The sequence below is a fragment of the Elephantulus edwardii genome, unplaced genomic scaffold, assembly GCF_000299155.1.
Source record: "Elephantulus edwardii isolate Elephantulus edwardi_28Jun2011 unplaced genomic scaffold, EleEdw1.0 scaffold00006, whole genome shotgun sequence".
NCBI lineage: Eukaryota > Metazoa > Chordata > Mammalia > Macroscelidea > Macroscelididae > Elephantulus > Elephantulus edwardii.
In genome coordinates this window covers 27,732,774-27,750,611 of record NW_006399756.1, presented here as the reverse complement: position 1 = coordinate 27,750,611, position 17,838 = coordinate 27,732,774, and the positions used below count along the sequence as shown (strand labels likewise).

General features: G+C 38.8%; 1 protein-coding gene across 1 annotated transcript in view; it reads right to left on the bottom strand.

Annotated features, from left to right (window-relative positions):
• Positions 1-17,838, bottom strand: part of NT5C2 (5'-nucleotidase, cytosolic II) — an 85,356-nt gene that overhangs the window by 22,064 nt on the left and 45,454 nt on the right. The gene's annotated exons all lie outside the window — the stretch shown is intronic.

Sequence of the window (17,838 nt, the reverse complement as noted above, 5' to 3'; positions counted from 1 at the left end):
GTAATTTAATGCTAATGCTAACCCCATCTTCAAACTATTTCTCTTCTCCCTTCAGCAGTTGTGCCTCATCCTCACCTCATTGCCCTCCTTCAAATAACATCTTTGGAAGTTTTAAATGTGGAATTCTAAATCTAGATGAGGTATATTATAAAATCATTTTTATGAAGTACTCATTAACTCATTAACAGAATAGGAGCTGGTTTATTGTCATGAAAGCATGGTATACATGGACATAAATCTAATTTTTTTTAAATTAACAAACAAATATCTTTTGCTGACCCACTCCACCACCCTGTTCCCACCTCAACAACAGATAAATTTCATTTCAACAAAATTTCCATTAAAACAAAAATTATTTCTCAGTCTTAACCAAAATCTCACTTATTTTAAATAATATTTAATAAAACTAAAGTAAGATAGCTAAGCAAATTGGATAATTCACTGATATTCCTTCTTAAAGGTTCTGGCCCACTTTTTTGTAAGAGTGACAAAGAACATACCTTAATGATTCTCACCCAATCTTAGCCTCTAAATCAGCAATCTTCCCTAGTAATAGAACCTGACAATCATAGTGCAATGGAAAAACTGATTAAAACCTACATCTACGAGACAATTTGTATTGGAAACCAAAGTAATTTATTTGGGATTTTTAATGGAAAAAAATTACATAGGGGAAAATTTTACATCACCATTTTTCAGCATAAATCATAGAAATAGCAAATAATTAAGACTCTATATACTTTCCACATTTTGTGTCTATTCACAAGGGTGGCATTTTCCAAGTATTCAACTCATAGGACTTTTCAGAAATAGCACCTATAGAAATGAGTGCAGGGTACTTCCTCAAAATCATGTCTTCTCCCCATCTGCAGACCTGAATTTAGGGAGTAAGTATAAACATCATCTAAAGTCAAAATTCGGGTCTCCCCAAGTCTCATCCTTCGTTCTTTTGTGTCGGGGTGTACTACCACTGTTTAAAAAGTAGATTTCTAGATTGCACAGGCCATCAAAACTTAAGGTACGATATTGAAACACAGTACTATCCCTTTGGTTTCTTTCAAGGAGTCCAAAATAAACTCTAGTCACAAATGGGAATGGATCTAGCCGAGTCCAAGTTCCACTTTGACAACACTATCTATTACACCAAGGTCTGTATTAATCAGTGAGAACTACAAGCTACTGACATTTTCTCATAAGCTTCCTGGATAGTCATTTCAGTAACATGAACTCCAGGTCATTAAGTCATCTGCTGGAGAACCACACAGTGGTTCAGCACCAGGGCCGGGGATACAGAATCAGAATCGCAGCTGTATAGCACACAGGCTTCGATGTTTTATTCAAAGTTATCACTTGGGAATAACCACAATTTCTTCTGACATGGTGGCAAGAAAAAAACCCCAAACTATTTCTGATGTTTAAGTACCACCACCACTCTTTAAAAAGCTAAAGAAATAAAAAGTAGGAGTGTGTGTGTGTGTGTGTGTGTGTGTGTGTGTGTGTCTGTGTACCATCAGATCAGATCTGACTGGTACAGGAGGAGAGTGTCCCTCCTTCCCCGGCAGAGCATCTGGTGGATTCGAACCGTGCGTCTCTGGGATTGTAGTTGCAGCTCCTTGCCACTAGGAAAAGGTAGGATTCTTTTCATATCAACCAGGCCCTTCCATGCCAACCTCAGGCATGTGTCAGGACCCATTCGGCTCATTCGGACTGTAGACCTCTCCACCTCTCACAGCTGCAGAGGCTTCAACTTCAATTTCTCTTGGTAAACTGTGGTGAGCCAGCTCAAGGCTTACACCCGACTTCCTGTGGTTCCAAAGCCCAGCCAACAGCTTCACGATAAACAATGCCATACACATTCACCACTTATTTCTCCTTTGTTTAAGTCGTCAGGCCTATCCCAATTTACCCAACATTCAAAGACAAAAGAAGTTATTTTAAGGGCTGGAGTCCAAAAAAGGAGGACTGCTTCAGCCACTTAGGGCGGTACACAGTGTTCTCAGGTTATGTAACTAGACTATAAAGAGAACAACCAGAGCTTTGAAAGCTGAAGCTGCTGAGAGCATTTAAAGATACTCTTTAAAGATACTCTTTTCTCCATAATCTGCAGGGGGGGGGGCAGCTCTTAAAAAAAAAGCAGCTGAGTGTGTAAGGACAAAAGTTGTAGGCTCTGTTTTGAGTAGATACTAATCAGACAAGATAGGGCTTAGTTAAGTGGAGAATGTTCCTTTGGGATGAACTCAAAACTCTCTACAGGGAAGTCTGGAACTCATATGCACTTTTTTACCTTTGCCACCAAGACATACTGTGCAGCAATTTAGAGGTTTCCGAAAAAGAAAGGGCAGACCTCCAGAGAGGCCCCAGTGCAGCGGAGCGCTGCCGCCCAATCGAGGACTCACATGAGGCAGACGCAGGTGCAGAGTGTCACTCCAGTCTTGAAGGAGTTACACTGGCTCGCCTGTTAAAAAGAAACAAAAAACAAAGCAACAAAACAAAACCAAAAGCTAGTTTAAAAACGGTCGTGATGGACTGGAACAGAGATACCATCTGGAAATTGGTATTTACAGGAGTTACTGTCCTCCTCTTTGGAAAGCTCTGACCAGCAAGCACTAAAACGAGCTGCATCGGCCGCAACAGCGCAGGAGTGCTGGGGATAAGCCGAAGTATTGTGTCTAACTGAATCTTCTCGCGCCCTGAGTCTGGAATACAAGCCAAATCTGATCCTGAAATGTTAAATCAAAAGATAAACAGAAAAGAAATCTACGTTATCCTAGTTTGTTTCCTCAGGCATATTTGAACTTTTTGGGATAGCAACTGAATGCAGCTGGTAAACTGTTTAAAAACGGAACTTCTACTAGTGAAGTCAACTAAAGGATGCAAGAATAAGCCAGAACAGTCTCATCTTGCTTTTAAATAAGCAGAGGTACAATGCTAGGCTTTGTAAAGTTAAAGACACTACTGGTCTAGTAAGAGAACGGAGTTAAAACAAAAATATCCTTTATCTATTGACCACTATAAGATATGCATAATGTATTAACATAGGAAATAATTTTCCACAGAGATAGGTAAGTATCTGAAAAGAAGCAGCTGGACTCCTCCAACTCCTAGATTTTTTGCAAAAAAAAAGGATCTGGTGCTTAACTGAAGAGCAGAAATGATCAAATGTTATGCCTAAAAATTACTAAAAGCATTATAACTAGCAAAAACCACCACCACCAATCATTAAGAAAAGCAAAAATCCAGCCCAATCACCCAAAAAGTCATTAGCTTTTGTGCTACAGATGTGAACATCAAAGTTATTCTCTACATCGTCACTCGGCTGTAGGGAATTAAGATTAACTAAATGCAAACTAGAAAAAGAAAGTTACAGTTTTCATTAAAATTTTAAATAAACTCTTTCAAATGTTGACATGACATAAATAGATCTTAGAAAACTTTTTTCACTTTTCTATACTAAAGGGGGTGGGGCGGACAAATAAAAGAAATACTTACTAAAATCTCTAACAAAGACAGACATACGTGATTATTTAATTTCTAGCCCAAATAATACAAAATTATCTAACCACAAAATGATCTTTAAAAATATGGAAAATTTCTAAGAAACTATTTAATCTTATTTACTGAAAAGAAATCAACTTAGGTTCCATGAAACATTTTCAGCAATCTATTTCGTCTTGGTTATTCACAGATTCCCTATTTGTGAAATAGTCTCATCAGAAAAATTTGTTTGGTAATCTGTGAGCATATTGCAGAGTGGTAAAAAAGAAAGAAAAATTGCACAATGCACACATTTCTAAGCTGAAGCCAAACAAGTCAATACTTTGCCTTCTGTCTCAGTTCTTGTATTCTCAATAAGCATCTTTTCCTTCACCCTCTGAATGGCCAAATTTCTGTGCTGGTTTTGGGAGTGATGGTGGTTACATCCCTGTTTAAAATGGCCCCAAGAGCCTGGCTGCAGTGTTGCCTGTGTGAGAAAACACGTGTGAAAGCTAAGCGTTGTTCAGGCATGCGTTTACTGCTTTTGGCTGTGAGTTCAATGTTAACAAATCAACAATATATAATAAATAAGATCTTGAAACGGAAGCACACGTAAAGGCAGGGTTATTTACTGACTGATGAACATGTACTGTTCCAATACTCCCTAACTTCTTGCTATCACTCTTTAGAAATAGCCTAACTACCTCAAATAATGAGAACAATATGTGTAAGTAAATAAAAGCTATTCCAAAGTGCGTAGATTATATAAGTAAAATAATCAAGTAGGGTTTGAAAACTGGACAATTTCAGATTAGTGCAAAAGTAAAATTAAATGGTAATGAAAGATTATTTTTAATTTGGAAAAAATGCTCAAGAGTATTGGAAGAATGTTAATTTTACAAATAACATTGCAAAAACTGCCAAATTTGAAAATTTCCCCTACTAACCAGTATACTTTGTAGTCATCTGTATTTCTGGAACAGTTTTAAATTTTTAAAACTGAAAATTACTGAGATAATGACCAATTTTTTAAAATCCTCTCTTACCTGTAGAGCTGATTATAATATTCTTAAAAATTCAGATACCTGATAGCAGGCATACTTGGGAGATACTGTCACTCTAGTTTTACACCACTGAAATAAAGAAAGTCACCAAGAATTTTTTTTTTCTTCTTCCCAGGGCATATAAAAGTTATGTTTATATTATGTCTATTAAGTGTGCATTATGAAAAAGTTTGAAACATTGTGAAAATTGGCAAAATGTGACAGAGAGACACCATACTTGCTCGATGTAGGGTTGCTATAAATCTTCAATTAGCAAAAAATACAACTGTCTGTGAAGCATAATACAATAAGGTAAACCTACACGTTTTCCTCCTAAAACAAAACAGGCAACAGTCCTCAACTGCCTACATTAAAATTCAACAGCATCTTCATCATCAGATGGCTGTCAAGTCAGAGCAAGCTTGCAGCAGACCATCCAGTGTGTTTTCAAAGCCTGTACAATGCACAGGAGGAGACTGCCCATCTTTCTCCTGCAGAGTAGATGTGAACACTCTGACACAAAGACAAGTGGATTTGAACCACCTGCCTCTGGGTTGTCAGTACAACTCCTTATCCATTGGGCCACCAAGTGAGTGCCTACTATGTATCTGATACTAGATGCTGAGAACAAAACCAAAATAACTCATGATCTCCTCACTCCGAAAGAATGCTCACAGAGCACTACTGGGATATTCAAATTGATACTTGTGATAAAATTTAGAAGATCCATATACAATGTGACTAAGGAGATATTAAAAAGTAAGAAAGGGATGAATTAATCCCTCATGATATAGATTTTAAAAGACAACCAAGGAGCCCTCATCAGCCTTCACAGGCAACTGGGTTTTACAAACTGAAAGCGTGTGGCAGCCCTGCCATCAAGCAGTCTGTCACTGCTGTTTTTCCAACAACATGTGCTCACTTTGTGTCTCTGTGTCACATCTAGAGTTATGAGTTGGGCTGCTAACAGAAAGGGTCGTGGTTTTAAACCTACCAGCTGCTCTGCAGAAAAGAGGTGAGGCGACTGACTCCTGTTGAGACTGGCAGTCTCAGGAGTGCTTGGGGCAGCTCTGCTCACCCGAGGAGTCAAAATCAAAGTGCAGTGACTGTGGCTTTTTATATAATCAGTATCTCAAAGTACTACAAAGTAGACCTGACAAACTCACCGAGATGCACTGCAGATTTAGCTAATATAAACCAACCACCTCTACACTGGGGTGGGGGTGGGGCAGTTGCAGAGTGGCTACCTGTTGATGCTTGTTATATGCCGCTGAGTCGAGTGTGACCCACAGCAACACTATGAACAACAGATCTGAACACTATCCTATCCTCACACTTCCTGACACATGAGAGCCTACTGCAGCAGTCACTGTATCAACCCACCTGGTCAAAAGCCGTCCTCTCTTTCGCCAACCCTCCACCTTTACCAGCATCATGCCCCCCTCCAAGGAATAGCTTCTCCTAGTATGTGAGGCGAAGTTCATCACCTTTTTTCTCCAAAGAGCACTCTGGCTGCGTTCTTTCCAAGATATAATTTGTTTGTTGTTCTCTTGACCATCCATGGGATGTTCAGTGCTCTTCTCCAACACCACAGCTCAAAGGTATCAATTCTTCTTCTGTCATCCTTATTCACTGTCCAGCTCTCAGATACACAGCAAGTGACTGGATAGACCATGGCCTGAATCAGAGACCTTAGTCCTCAAACTGACATCTTTTGAGTGGCTACTTAGCCCTGTGGAAATGAGAGCCAAATGTTGCCAACTGTTTGAGAACACCCAGGCTAGATTTTCACTTGTAATCTCTCCAGTGTATAACGCTGATTCCTTTTATTTTTTTTTAATTCCTGTCTTTTATTAACTCATAATTACTTGTCCTCAGGTTTGTTGAAGCAATAGGTCAGACAGCATTTGCCATAGTAATGTCTATCAAAGTGGCTGGCCATAAAAATTCCAGCACCGCACTCATCTGAAGGACACTCCCGACAAAGGCAACTAATTTTGCCATTCTCATCCACCTTATAGTGTTTCAGAACAGCAGCTTAGCCCTCTTTCTCTTATGCTTATTCTTCTTGGGATTGGTGTAAGACAACGTCTTCGGAGCACCACCACGAAGTCTCTATAAAAGGTGAAGAGTGGACTCCGTTTGGATGTTGTAGTCAGACAAGGTCTGCCCACCTTCCAGTTGCTTTCCAGCAAAGATGAGTCTTTGCTGATCAGGAGGATTTCCTTCCTTCGCCTGGATCTTGGCCTTGACATTTTCAATTGTGTCTGAGGGTTCAACCTCAAGTGCGATGGTCTTTCCCATGAGGGTTTTTATGAAAATCTGCATCTTGGAGGTGGTCCCACCGTGAATGGCAGATCGGAAAGCAGCTCCATTTAAAAAAAAAAAATTAAAAAGCACCATCTGATCCAAATTATGATATGTAGTCTTTCCTGGAGCCATGGGCCACCAACATGCAACGTCCAGTCTATACATCAAATACTTTTACAGACAATATTAAACTAATGTTTTGAAGATCCTCTTCAAAAAAGACTTAAAGGTCAGCAAATTTAGATACTTAAACTGGAAATCCAGATAGAAATAACATATTCCTCAGTGATCACAAAGTACCCAGAATATGCTGCTATTCTATTATTATTCATTCAAAGGGAAAACTGAGGATGGATTTAAAAACTTAAGGAACGGAGGCACCTTTTACATGGTTGCTACATCTGCTCCCTGCTGCGACACCCTAACAATGTAAATTATATGAATGAGGTTCCTTCACTTGACTATCAAACTTAAAATGTTCCCAATGAGGGGAGAAACCAGTGACCACAGGTCCTGCCTAAACGACTGTTATGTTCTCTGACCCAGCAGATTTTATGCATAAGTTTAACCTGAAGCTTTGCTACACAACTTTCCTCCATTACCTTCCATCTGTCTTTTCCTCTGTGACGATGATCCTCATATTAAAGAAAGTACTCAGAGAAGAATTTGTTAAGAGTTGATAGGTAATGAACAGGAGGGAGCCCTATCTTAGAACTAATCAGTCAAGTAGAAAATAGCATATTATATATGCTATTATGAATATATATAAGTGTGTGTGTGTGTGTGTGTGTGTGTGTGTGTGTGTGTGTTATTTGAATAAAGATTCAAACCTATTCTCTGGTATCCCTGTCAAGTTCAGTCTAGACACAACTGTATCTTTGCTACAAATTCACTGGACTCTAGTGTCAAATTATTCTTTTTCATCTACTCTCCTTGTAGGACCGAGCTCTCATATTCTAATGTTTCAGTTTGTGGAAGGGTTTGTGGTTTTTTTTTAATTTTATTTTCTTATTTTTGTGTGAGTGTACCGTCAAATCAGATCTGACTGGTACAGGAGGAGATTGTCCCTCCTTTCCCGGCAGATCATCTGGTGGATTTGAACCATGTGCTTCTGGGACTGTAGTTGCAGATCCTTGCCACTAGGCCACCAGAGCTCCCCTGGAAGGGGGTTTTTTTGGTTCTTTCTTCTTTTCCCTAAGAGGAAAAGAAGGTTCCTCACTACCAAGAATTATACAGTTGAGGTTCCCACATTTGTGCAGGGATCAGCACATCCTGAGTGCAATGGACAAGTCTCCCCCTGGGAAAACACTTTTGTGATCATGGTATCTCCTCCCGCAAGATAAGTATAAGTGTTTTTATTAATAATTTTCTCAACAAACAATCCTTATTGTCTCTTCTGAAGAAAGTTTTTCCACTTTTTATCTATTATTCTAATTTCTCTGTTCAAATTTATTTTGAAACTTGTTTTACATTATTTTAGGAGCAGGAGAAATTAAAAAGTTTTTTTTAATGGATAATGGACTCATTTTACATATAAAACTGTACTTGTTATTCTCTTAATATTATTAATTATAATAATTTAATCTTATTCCTTTAATCTTCAATTTTACACTTCTGATCCACTCATAAACTATAAGCCAGAGGACATAAAGGTTCATTACTTTCACTGACTCTGAGGTGCTAATTCCCTAATACACAAATCTCTTGCATACAGTCCATCTGTTTTTGAGGCCTGTGGAATACGGTAAGTGCAAATTCTACATTTCTCAAGTCATAAGAAGGAGCCCCCATAACACCTGCCTCACGGCTTAAGACAATGAAAACTTCTCTGGCTTCTTTGATGAACATCACTTTTCTCAGTTTTTACCAAAAACCTTCCAGCAAATGCACTCCTTTGAGTGGCCTCCTGTCACTCAGAACAAGAGACAAAGGCATCTACTTTGCACACTTACACAGTCAGTGAGCGTGCCCTGTTAGTGTATTCATCACTGTTTGAAGGAGTGCTCTGACTTGTCTGAGATGTCTACAACAGTACACCCACGTGGCATCATACTTCTTACTTGAGAATGCCTTTCCTCACCTCTTTAAATGTCTTTAAGGCCAGTAAGTTTGGTGAGGAGATGCAACTGCTGACAGAAACATGATCTGAATGCCCTGGACTCTAGTCCAAGTAAACACACCATGCAAAATATGTCCATGTAAATGTCAAGTGAGTTGAGTCAATTCCAACAACAATAAAATAAGACCACAGTGCATCTGCTCTGCATGAGAGAATAAGGATTAAAGACCCTGAGGTGCTTCGGCTCAGAGCTGATTTACCAACACCAGAAGCTACTTTCTCTTCATTTCTTTTCTGGCGTTCCTTAACAGCTAGCTCTGCTCTCTTTTCCTTCTCTACACTTCACACTAGTTAGCACAAAATGGTCAGGCTTGGGGCAATACATTCACTATCGTGAGATACTGTGACTTTGACACACAGCAACCTGAGTACAACAGAATGAAGCAAGGCCCAGCCCTGTGTCAGCCTCACAATCTCTGCTGTACTTAAGCCTACTGCTGCAGCCACTGCAACAAATCATCTCACTGAGGGGTGTCGTCTTTTCTCTGAGCGTCTAAATTACCAAGCACAGTAGCTCCCGGGACTAGCCCCTCCTGCTAACATGTCCAAGTATATGAGATGAAGTCTCACCAACTCCCCTCCTTCTAAGGAGCATCTATCTTGGCTGCACTTCTGTCAAAAAGTCATTTCTTCTTTTGACAGTCCACAGTGTGTGTATTCAATATTGTTTGAAAACCCACAACTCAAAGGTATACATGCTTAACAGACATGTGTTTTCATCCCTCCTGACAATTTCACTAAGAAATGGAAGAGTGTGAACAATGGACAAAGGATCTACTAATTCTGAAATGGTGGCAGAAACTATTGGATTTACTGAATTGGCTCATAATCAAAAGGGTGTCGACACTGAAAATAATTAAATATACTTCTTTTTGGATCTCTGACTCAAAGATTCACAGGAGAGGGTTCCTAAAAAAAAAAATATTTAAAAAAACCAACAAAGATAAAAGTATTTATTTTTAAAAATTATGGTGCTTTTAGTGAAAATGTGTAATTTATTTTTCCATTCATTCATACAGATTCTGTTTAATGGTATTAATTTCAGTTCCCACATTAACAGCGCTCTTCCCACTTCATACCTGTGATTCTCATTTCCCTCCATTTTTCTATTCTATCCTTCCTAACTTCTACGCTTTCTCCCTGGGCAAATACTGTCCTTAAGATCTTGTATGGCTGACTATTCTAAAGAATGAGCACCTCCCTTGTGCTGCTGTTCACATTATATCTGTTGGTTAGCTAAAAGCTAAATCACATAGGTGGGTTTACCACCAGTCTCAAAGAGTTACCAATGCCCATAGTCTTGGGGGCTTCACCAGTCTCTATAAAAACAACAAGTCTGGTAATTTTTATGATTTTGTTTTGCTCCACACTTTTCTCCCACTCTATCTGAGACCTTGCACTGTGGTCCCTTTTATAGTGGTCTGCAGTCTGCAGTGGTAGCTGCCCAACATCGAGTTCTTCAGATCTCAACACTGGAACAGCTGATGTTTCTGTGGTCCTTCAGTCCTTTGGACTAATTATTTCCATGGGACTTTGATATTTTTTTATTGCATACAGAGAAAGGTCAATAGTTGACCTGAGGTGGTGACTCCCAAGCTCTAAAGATCCCAGTCACTACTCACCAAAGTAGGATGGATAAAGAACAACGTTTTTGTGGACTATGTTTGGCCAGTTGATTTTGATCATCCAGGGAGTATGGTCCTGAGGCCCTAGAACTAACAACTCAGTCAATCCCGCAGGGTGTTTGGTTATGCCTGAGAAGTCAGACTATGATAAAAACCTTTGCAACCGCAAAGGTCAACTAGTTCCATCTGAAAGTTTATCTCAGAAAAGCAAGGCAATTCTCTTGTATCTACAGAATCAATAGGTAACTATTCAAGCTCAATTTTATTCTCACTCCGCTCTCTGCCACTGAGTTGGATCTGACTTACAGCTGACCCTCCACTGGGCCTCCAAGAATGAAAGTCACATAGAAGACTGTCCATCTCTCTTCCTCAGAGTTGCTGGTGGATATGAACTGCTATAGAGACGTGACCTTTGGGTTAGCAGCATAATTCTCTCTCGATTATGCCACGAGAGCGCTGTCTATTACATACATGGGCATTTGTGCAACATGTACAGATATGCATGTAGCACTATCATCTGATGATCAAGTGTAGTCCCTCTCACTGTCCAGATAGGTCTGTCTTGCCTGCCTGCCTATGTATCCACTTGTAGATTAATGCTTGTTACTGGTAGTGCAGGACTGTGCATGCTAATTACATCTACCTTAGAGGTCTGTATCTCTTGGGTCCCTCTCCGTGTCTTCTCTGGCTGTAGTGTTCTGTGCTGATCATCTCTTCACCTTCATGGCCCTCCCTTCACTCATTCTGCTATGCATCTGTCACCAGGCTATGGAATTTTTTTCCTCCTCTCTCTCATCCCAAGTAACTATCAAAAAATGTTTCTTTCTGTGTATAAGCAAAAAGCAGCAATCTTAACTTGGAAAAGAAAAATCAAGATGATTTTATAAATAAATCAAATTTAAAAGAATACAAATTTATGATTCTAAACTATGAGTGATTCCACAAAGGCTTTAAATAAATATTAACAAGTTTCTACAAAGATAAATTGCCCAACTCTCCCCCGTGATTAAGACTTTGTAAATCTAAAAACCCTGTATGTATGACTTTCATGTTAACAAAAATGAAACTTACCCGGTATTTAAATTTCATGCAACTCCTAAAGTTAACTTCTTTTTCTATCTGAAAGTTTATCTTAGAAAAGCAAATAAATCTACTTGTATCTATTAGGTGCATATAAGGTGATATGTCACAAAAAAATAATATTTTTAAGCTTTAGAGAAGGATCTTTTCTCTGACATCCAGTCAACTCAATTCTGCCAACTCTTCAGTATTTTATTTCCATGGAAACATAACTTTGATGCCACAATACCTTTTCATTAAAAGCTGCCATCCTAAAAAACAACAACCTAAAAAGCAAGAGTGTTTAAATTTTCCATTGGTGTCTGGTTGTTGTCTAAAGTATATGTGTGTAATTGATATTTTTCTCCTTATTCGTTAGTTTTTCTTTTTTGAGCCCAAATTTCAAATCTTAGTACTTTGGTATCACTGATGAGAAGAAAGGATCTACTTTCACTGCATTTATTTTAAGGAGATTTCACATCAATCCTTATACCAAAAGTTTAACCATCTGTTCTCCCAACCATGTCCACCCTCACCTTTTAAAGTTAAATGACAAAACTGAGACTCACAAAGGCTAAGTAACATGATGATAGCCAAGAGTTGGAATAAGGCTGAGCTGGGATCCATCCCAAGCTCTTAAACTCTGAGGCTTTTGTTTTGCCTCTGTATCACACAGTCCCTTAAGAAAGGAAAAAGCTAGAAGACTGATCTGAAACCTAGAGTATATTAGACAAATCAGAAGCAAGATTCGCCTGGCTCCCTTTTCGGTCTTTCTTTTTTAAAAAGCACTTCTTATATCCAGATTACTCTCACTTAAAGCCATTGTACAACATTTTGCTTCTTCAAGAAACAGCGTCCTGGGGGTTTAGCTGCCTGTCACATCTTCACAATGAGTGGGGGAATGAGTTGTCACTCATCTAATCAGTAATGAATTTCTCTGTTTTAACCTCAGCAGTAGATTTCTGGGCATAAAATCACCTGAGTAAGATAGAAGTTATGTAAGGGAGAATCTGTCAGAGAAAAAAATGTTCAAGATATCGCTCTAATTAAGAGTAATAGAAAAGTGTTAAGACTGCACCCTAAGGCAGAAAACTTGCAGAATTTGGAAGCACAGGCAGTCCACTGAGTTCCAATTCCCACAGGTTTCACTGTACAAAATCAGGTACTAATACTGTTGTTGTTGTTGTTATGTGTCCTCGAGTCGCTTGCGACTCATAGCGACTAATACTGTAAGAAACGGAAACCACAGGTGTGATTAGGCCATTGAAAAGTGAATTCGCTTAGTTTCCTATTTCACTCTACTTTTAGATATACTACATACATTCATTTGTACATAGGGTCGCTATGAGTCACAAGTGACTCGACGGCACATAACAACAACAACACATTCGGTCACATTTTTCCATTCCTCTATACCAACAGAGGGAATGCTAGGGGCTTAACGGTAACGAGTTGTTCTGCCAATCCAAAGGTTTGTGGTTCGAATCTACCTGCTGCTCTTAAGAGAAAGATAGGCAGACTCCTCCCCTACAATTTACTGCCTCCGAAAACCTGCTGGAGAGTCAGCTATGGGTCAGTCTTGACTTGACAGTACTTAACAAAAACTATACAAAAAAATCCAAAGACATGAAACTCACAAATAGAATATACACTGGTCCCTTTCTTCTGTGAACTGGCAGCAGTTGGGTTAAAGAAAATTTTCTTGCTCTTTCCCTGGTCCAAAGATCTAATCTTGGGTAGACTTTCAAGTATTTTTTGGCTTGTATTATCCTAGGGAATGCATTTATCAGTCTGATTCATCTGTTTGTCTCACATTCTCATAAAAAGACTATAAAGACTCTCAGATAGAGACCACAGACATAAAAACTAGGGTCTAAAAAGGTCAACATTTAGGCAACTTAACAGAAGAAATTAAAAAACCAAAGAACAAAAAAGAAATCTAGTTAAGGTTAAAAGCAGCCTCTAAAACAATAAAAGTAAAGCACACATTTATAGAGGAAAAAAACAAAGCAAAACAAAACTATGAGGGACCAGACTCTGACATTCAATTATGTACAAAGAACACTGCTAAAGTATTCTGAAGTAAGAGAGGATTATAAGTAAGCCAGCTGGCTAATATTTCTTACAGAATGTACTTCACCCAAAGCCAGTAAAAAATTCGAAACATTATTCAGTATTATATAGATCTAAATAATGGTTAAAATAAAATTTTCATGTTGTAAAATATAAAGTTTTGATTTTGTAAAATACAATGAAATGTAAAATATGTGTAAAAAAATCCCTTTCCCATTGCAGTAATTTTTAAGTGTGCAATTCAAAGGCATTAAGGACATGGAGTATATAAAAAATTATACAAAAATGTTGAATAATCTTACCCAGAAAACCTATAACTAAATCAATGGGGAGGGGAGGGGTCACTTTTTTAAACGTATAGATGGCTTCATTTACAAGAACATTACAATGACTGATGGTAAAAGGAGATCTTCTCTGAAACAGTGAGTTAAAAAAAGCAGAGGGAGATGAGTGCTGCCCGTCAGGATAGACTGTGTTCTCGCGCTCACATGACTCACATGTAATGAAGGGAAATTATTGTAAACTATTGTTATCAGTTTCTCTTTTAACAAACAAAAACAACTCAACTCTACTTCCCATGCCCCTTTTAACATCTTTGTACCAAAGGCCTGCATAATCTACTTTAGGAAAAGTATAGAATATAGAGTCATTACAAATATAGTTTGATATTCCTAGAGTTCACTTATATAGATTCTTGTCTCAACTATTCCCTACCTCATTTATTACTGACAAATGAAGATTATTTTCACCACTAATTCTATCAACTTCAAGATATGACATAAAATACACGATTCTCAAAACATCAGGATTATTCACAGCAAATATTCTAATTTATTAAGATGAACTACTATTTTCTTTTAAAAAAATAAAAAACAAGGGAGCTCTGGTAGCCTAGTTGCAAGAAGCTGCACTACAAGCCCAGAAGTATGCAGTTTGAATCCACCAGACACTCTACTAGAGAAGGAGGGGCAATCTCCTGTACCAGTCAGACCTGATTTGACGGTACACGCAAAAAATAATAAAATTTAAAAAAAGGAAAAAAAGTTTAAAAAAGAAAAAAAAATTATACACTTCTCCCTTGACCCCTCCCCCCCCCAAAAAATACCTTTCTCGGCCTTTTTCTAAAAGGAGATTTAAGTGTTTGGCTATGAACCAAAGAGTGGGCAGTTCAACCCACCAGCTGCTCCCTGATAGAAAGATGATGCAATGTTTCCATAAAGATTTATAACCCTGGAAGCACCATGAGGTAATTGTACTCTGTCCACAGGGTGCTTATGAGTCAGAATTTTATTTGATGGCAATAAGTTTGAGTTCTGGTTAGGGGAGGGGCGTGCTTTTCTCTATAAAACTGAAAACAGAGGTTCTGTCTTATGGAAAAGAGCTTAAATTGCCAAAATTAGATTCTGTCTTTTATTCTTTCTATAAAATAGTTATACATATTGTCCACAATGAAACTGGAGAGAAAGGACAAAATTTGAGAAGTCTTATGTAGTCATTTCCTCAGAACAAATGTAGACAAAGTTTGTTGTTATTAAGTGCCGTTGAGTTGAGTACAAGTCAGAGACCAGATCTGAGCCCCATCCTAACCTGCAACATCTTTATCATCCCTGACACACTTGTGTCCACTGATGCAGACTCAGTCCATCTCATTGAGGTCTTCTCTTTCACTGACTCTCCATCTTTCTGAGCATGATGTCTTTCTCCATGGAACAGCCTTTCCTAACAGCAAGACCAAAGTATGTAAGGTGAACTTTTGTCATCCTTGCCTCCAAGGAGCACTCTGGCTGCACTTTCTCCAAGACATATCTGTTTGTTCTCCAGATGCTCTGCTGGAGAAGGAGAGATAATCTCCTCCTGTACCAGTCAGATCTGATTTGACAGTAAACACAAAAAAAAGAATAATTTTTTTTTTAAAAAAAAGAAGACATATCTGTCTGTCCTCTTGGCAGCCTACAGGATATTCAGCAATCTTCTCAAACACCATAACTCAAAGGCATAATTATTCTCTGTCATCCTTATTCACTGTTCCGCTCTCGGATGCATAGCAGGTAACAGGAAAGACTATGGCTTGAACCAGACAATTCTAAGTCTTTAAACTGGCATCATTGCTCTTGGGAGGGGTCTTTGGACTTTGGAGAGGTCCCTGATATCAACATTATACAGCTCCAGATCTCCCGTCTGCTAGTACCAAAAGGTACTGTTGTGGATCCAAGCAAGATGAAATCAATGATAATTTCAACCTCTTCTTCATCTATCATGATGTTGCCTACTGGCCCTGGGTTTTTGTTTTCTTGATGTTGAGATGTAATCCATACTGAAGTCTGTAGTCCTTGATCCTCTGTAACAAGGGCCTCGAGTCCTCCACGCTTTCAGTAAGCAAGGTTGTGTCACCTACATAATTCAGGTTGTTGATGAGTCTTCCTCCAATCCTAATGCTACATTCTTCTTCATAAAGTTCAGCTTCTCTATACAGTGCAACAAAGTTAAGTCACTAACCATTATTCAGGGCGTATGGGTGGCCTAGTGGTTAAGAATTGCACTGCTAATCCAAAGGAATGTAGCCTGACTCCACCAGCTAATTCATGGGAGAAAGACAATCTTTTCCTGTGCAATTACTAACTCTGAAAACCCAATGGAGGGTCAGCTATGGGTCAGTTCTGACTCAATAGTACTTCACAACAGCCATTATCCATCTTCTCTCAAAAATAAACTATTCCAGAACATGACTATGCTTTGAGATTGCAATGCAGCTTCTTACCACTAGGGCACCTGAGCGCCCTTATAACTTCCCTTTGAGATGTGACATCCTTTCCAGGTATCTCAGAAATATCAATACAAGGCTCACTGCAGTCTATCTCACTACATTCTGACTCTGAAAACCAGTATCTCATCTCGGTCCTAACTGGCTGCTCCATGAATCAGTTCAGAATACTCACTGCTATTGAATCTAAACTGACTGATAGTTGACACTCCAGTTTCCAAGGCTGTAAACCACACAGGAAGAGATTGCCCAGCTTTCTCCTGCAGAGCCAGTGTTGGATCTGAACTTCCAGAGAGGTCTGCGCAGCCTTTGGGTTAGGTGAACAGATCCCTGTGGGCTAGGCCACCAGGACTCTCAGACACGCAGGCTCACTTCCCACAATAGCCAATTCATAAATGTGGTCGTTGCTGTGCCATCAAGTCAATTCCTATCTAGTGACTCTACGTGACAGAGAATGTCCCATATGGTTTCCTATGTTGTCCTCTCTCCAGAAGCAGACCAGCATGTCTTCTATCCTGGATCTGGAAGGTTCAAACCACCACCTATCAATTAGCAGCTAAGGAATTAAGCTTTGCACCACTGGGACTCCTTTCCAGAGATAGTTAACAGTTTTATACTAGTGCTAACCATTTTATTTTAAATAAAAGTAATTCTTTATATCCCATGTCGCATCCCCAGACCAAGTAAAAAAGGTTACTGGATTCTTCCCTCCATTAAGTAATATAATAGCAGTATACAAAGATGAGAACTAGCTAGTTATAACATCTACTATGGAGAAGAACATCATGCTCAGAAGGGTAGAGGGACAGTGCAAAAGAGGAAGACCCTGGATGAGATGACGGATTCAGTGACTGGGGTAATGAGGGTAGGTGTGTCAGAGACAATAAGGTTGACACAGGACAGAGCAAGTTTTAGGGCTATTGTACACAGGGTCGCTATGAGTCACAAGTGACTCAACAGCATGTAACAACAACTATATTAACTACTTAATATATTTCAACCTAACACTGGAGAAAAACATTCAGAATTCCTTTCTTAATTACCTTAATTCTAAAATAAAAACATATAGGAGGAAAAAAGATGAACAAGAGCACTCCATCAATTTCACTTCACACAGTTAAGTGGCATTTCTCTTAAATGTGTGAAGCAAGGAATTCAGAGATTATAATTCAGATAACATAAGAACATAATGCTGTTAGTGGTGTTATGAATGTTAGAACACAGAAGAATAATCAATCATGAACTTTTAAATTCTATTTAGACATAAAGGGGGTCCTAATATCTCTCATCCATCTTTCTCTTTCCCTTCTCCTTTCTCTCTCTCTCACACACACAGAGTATAAAGACACACAGAATACTGAAATCAAGACTACA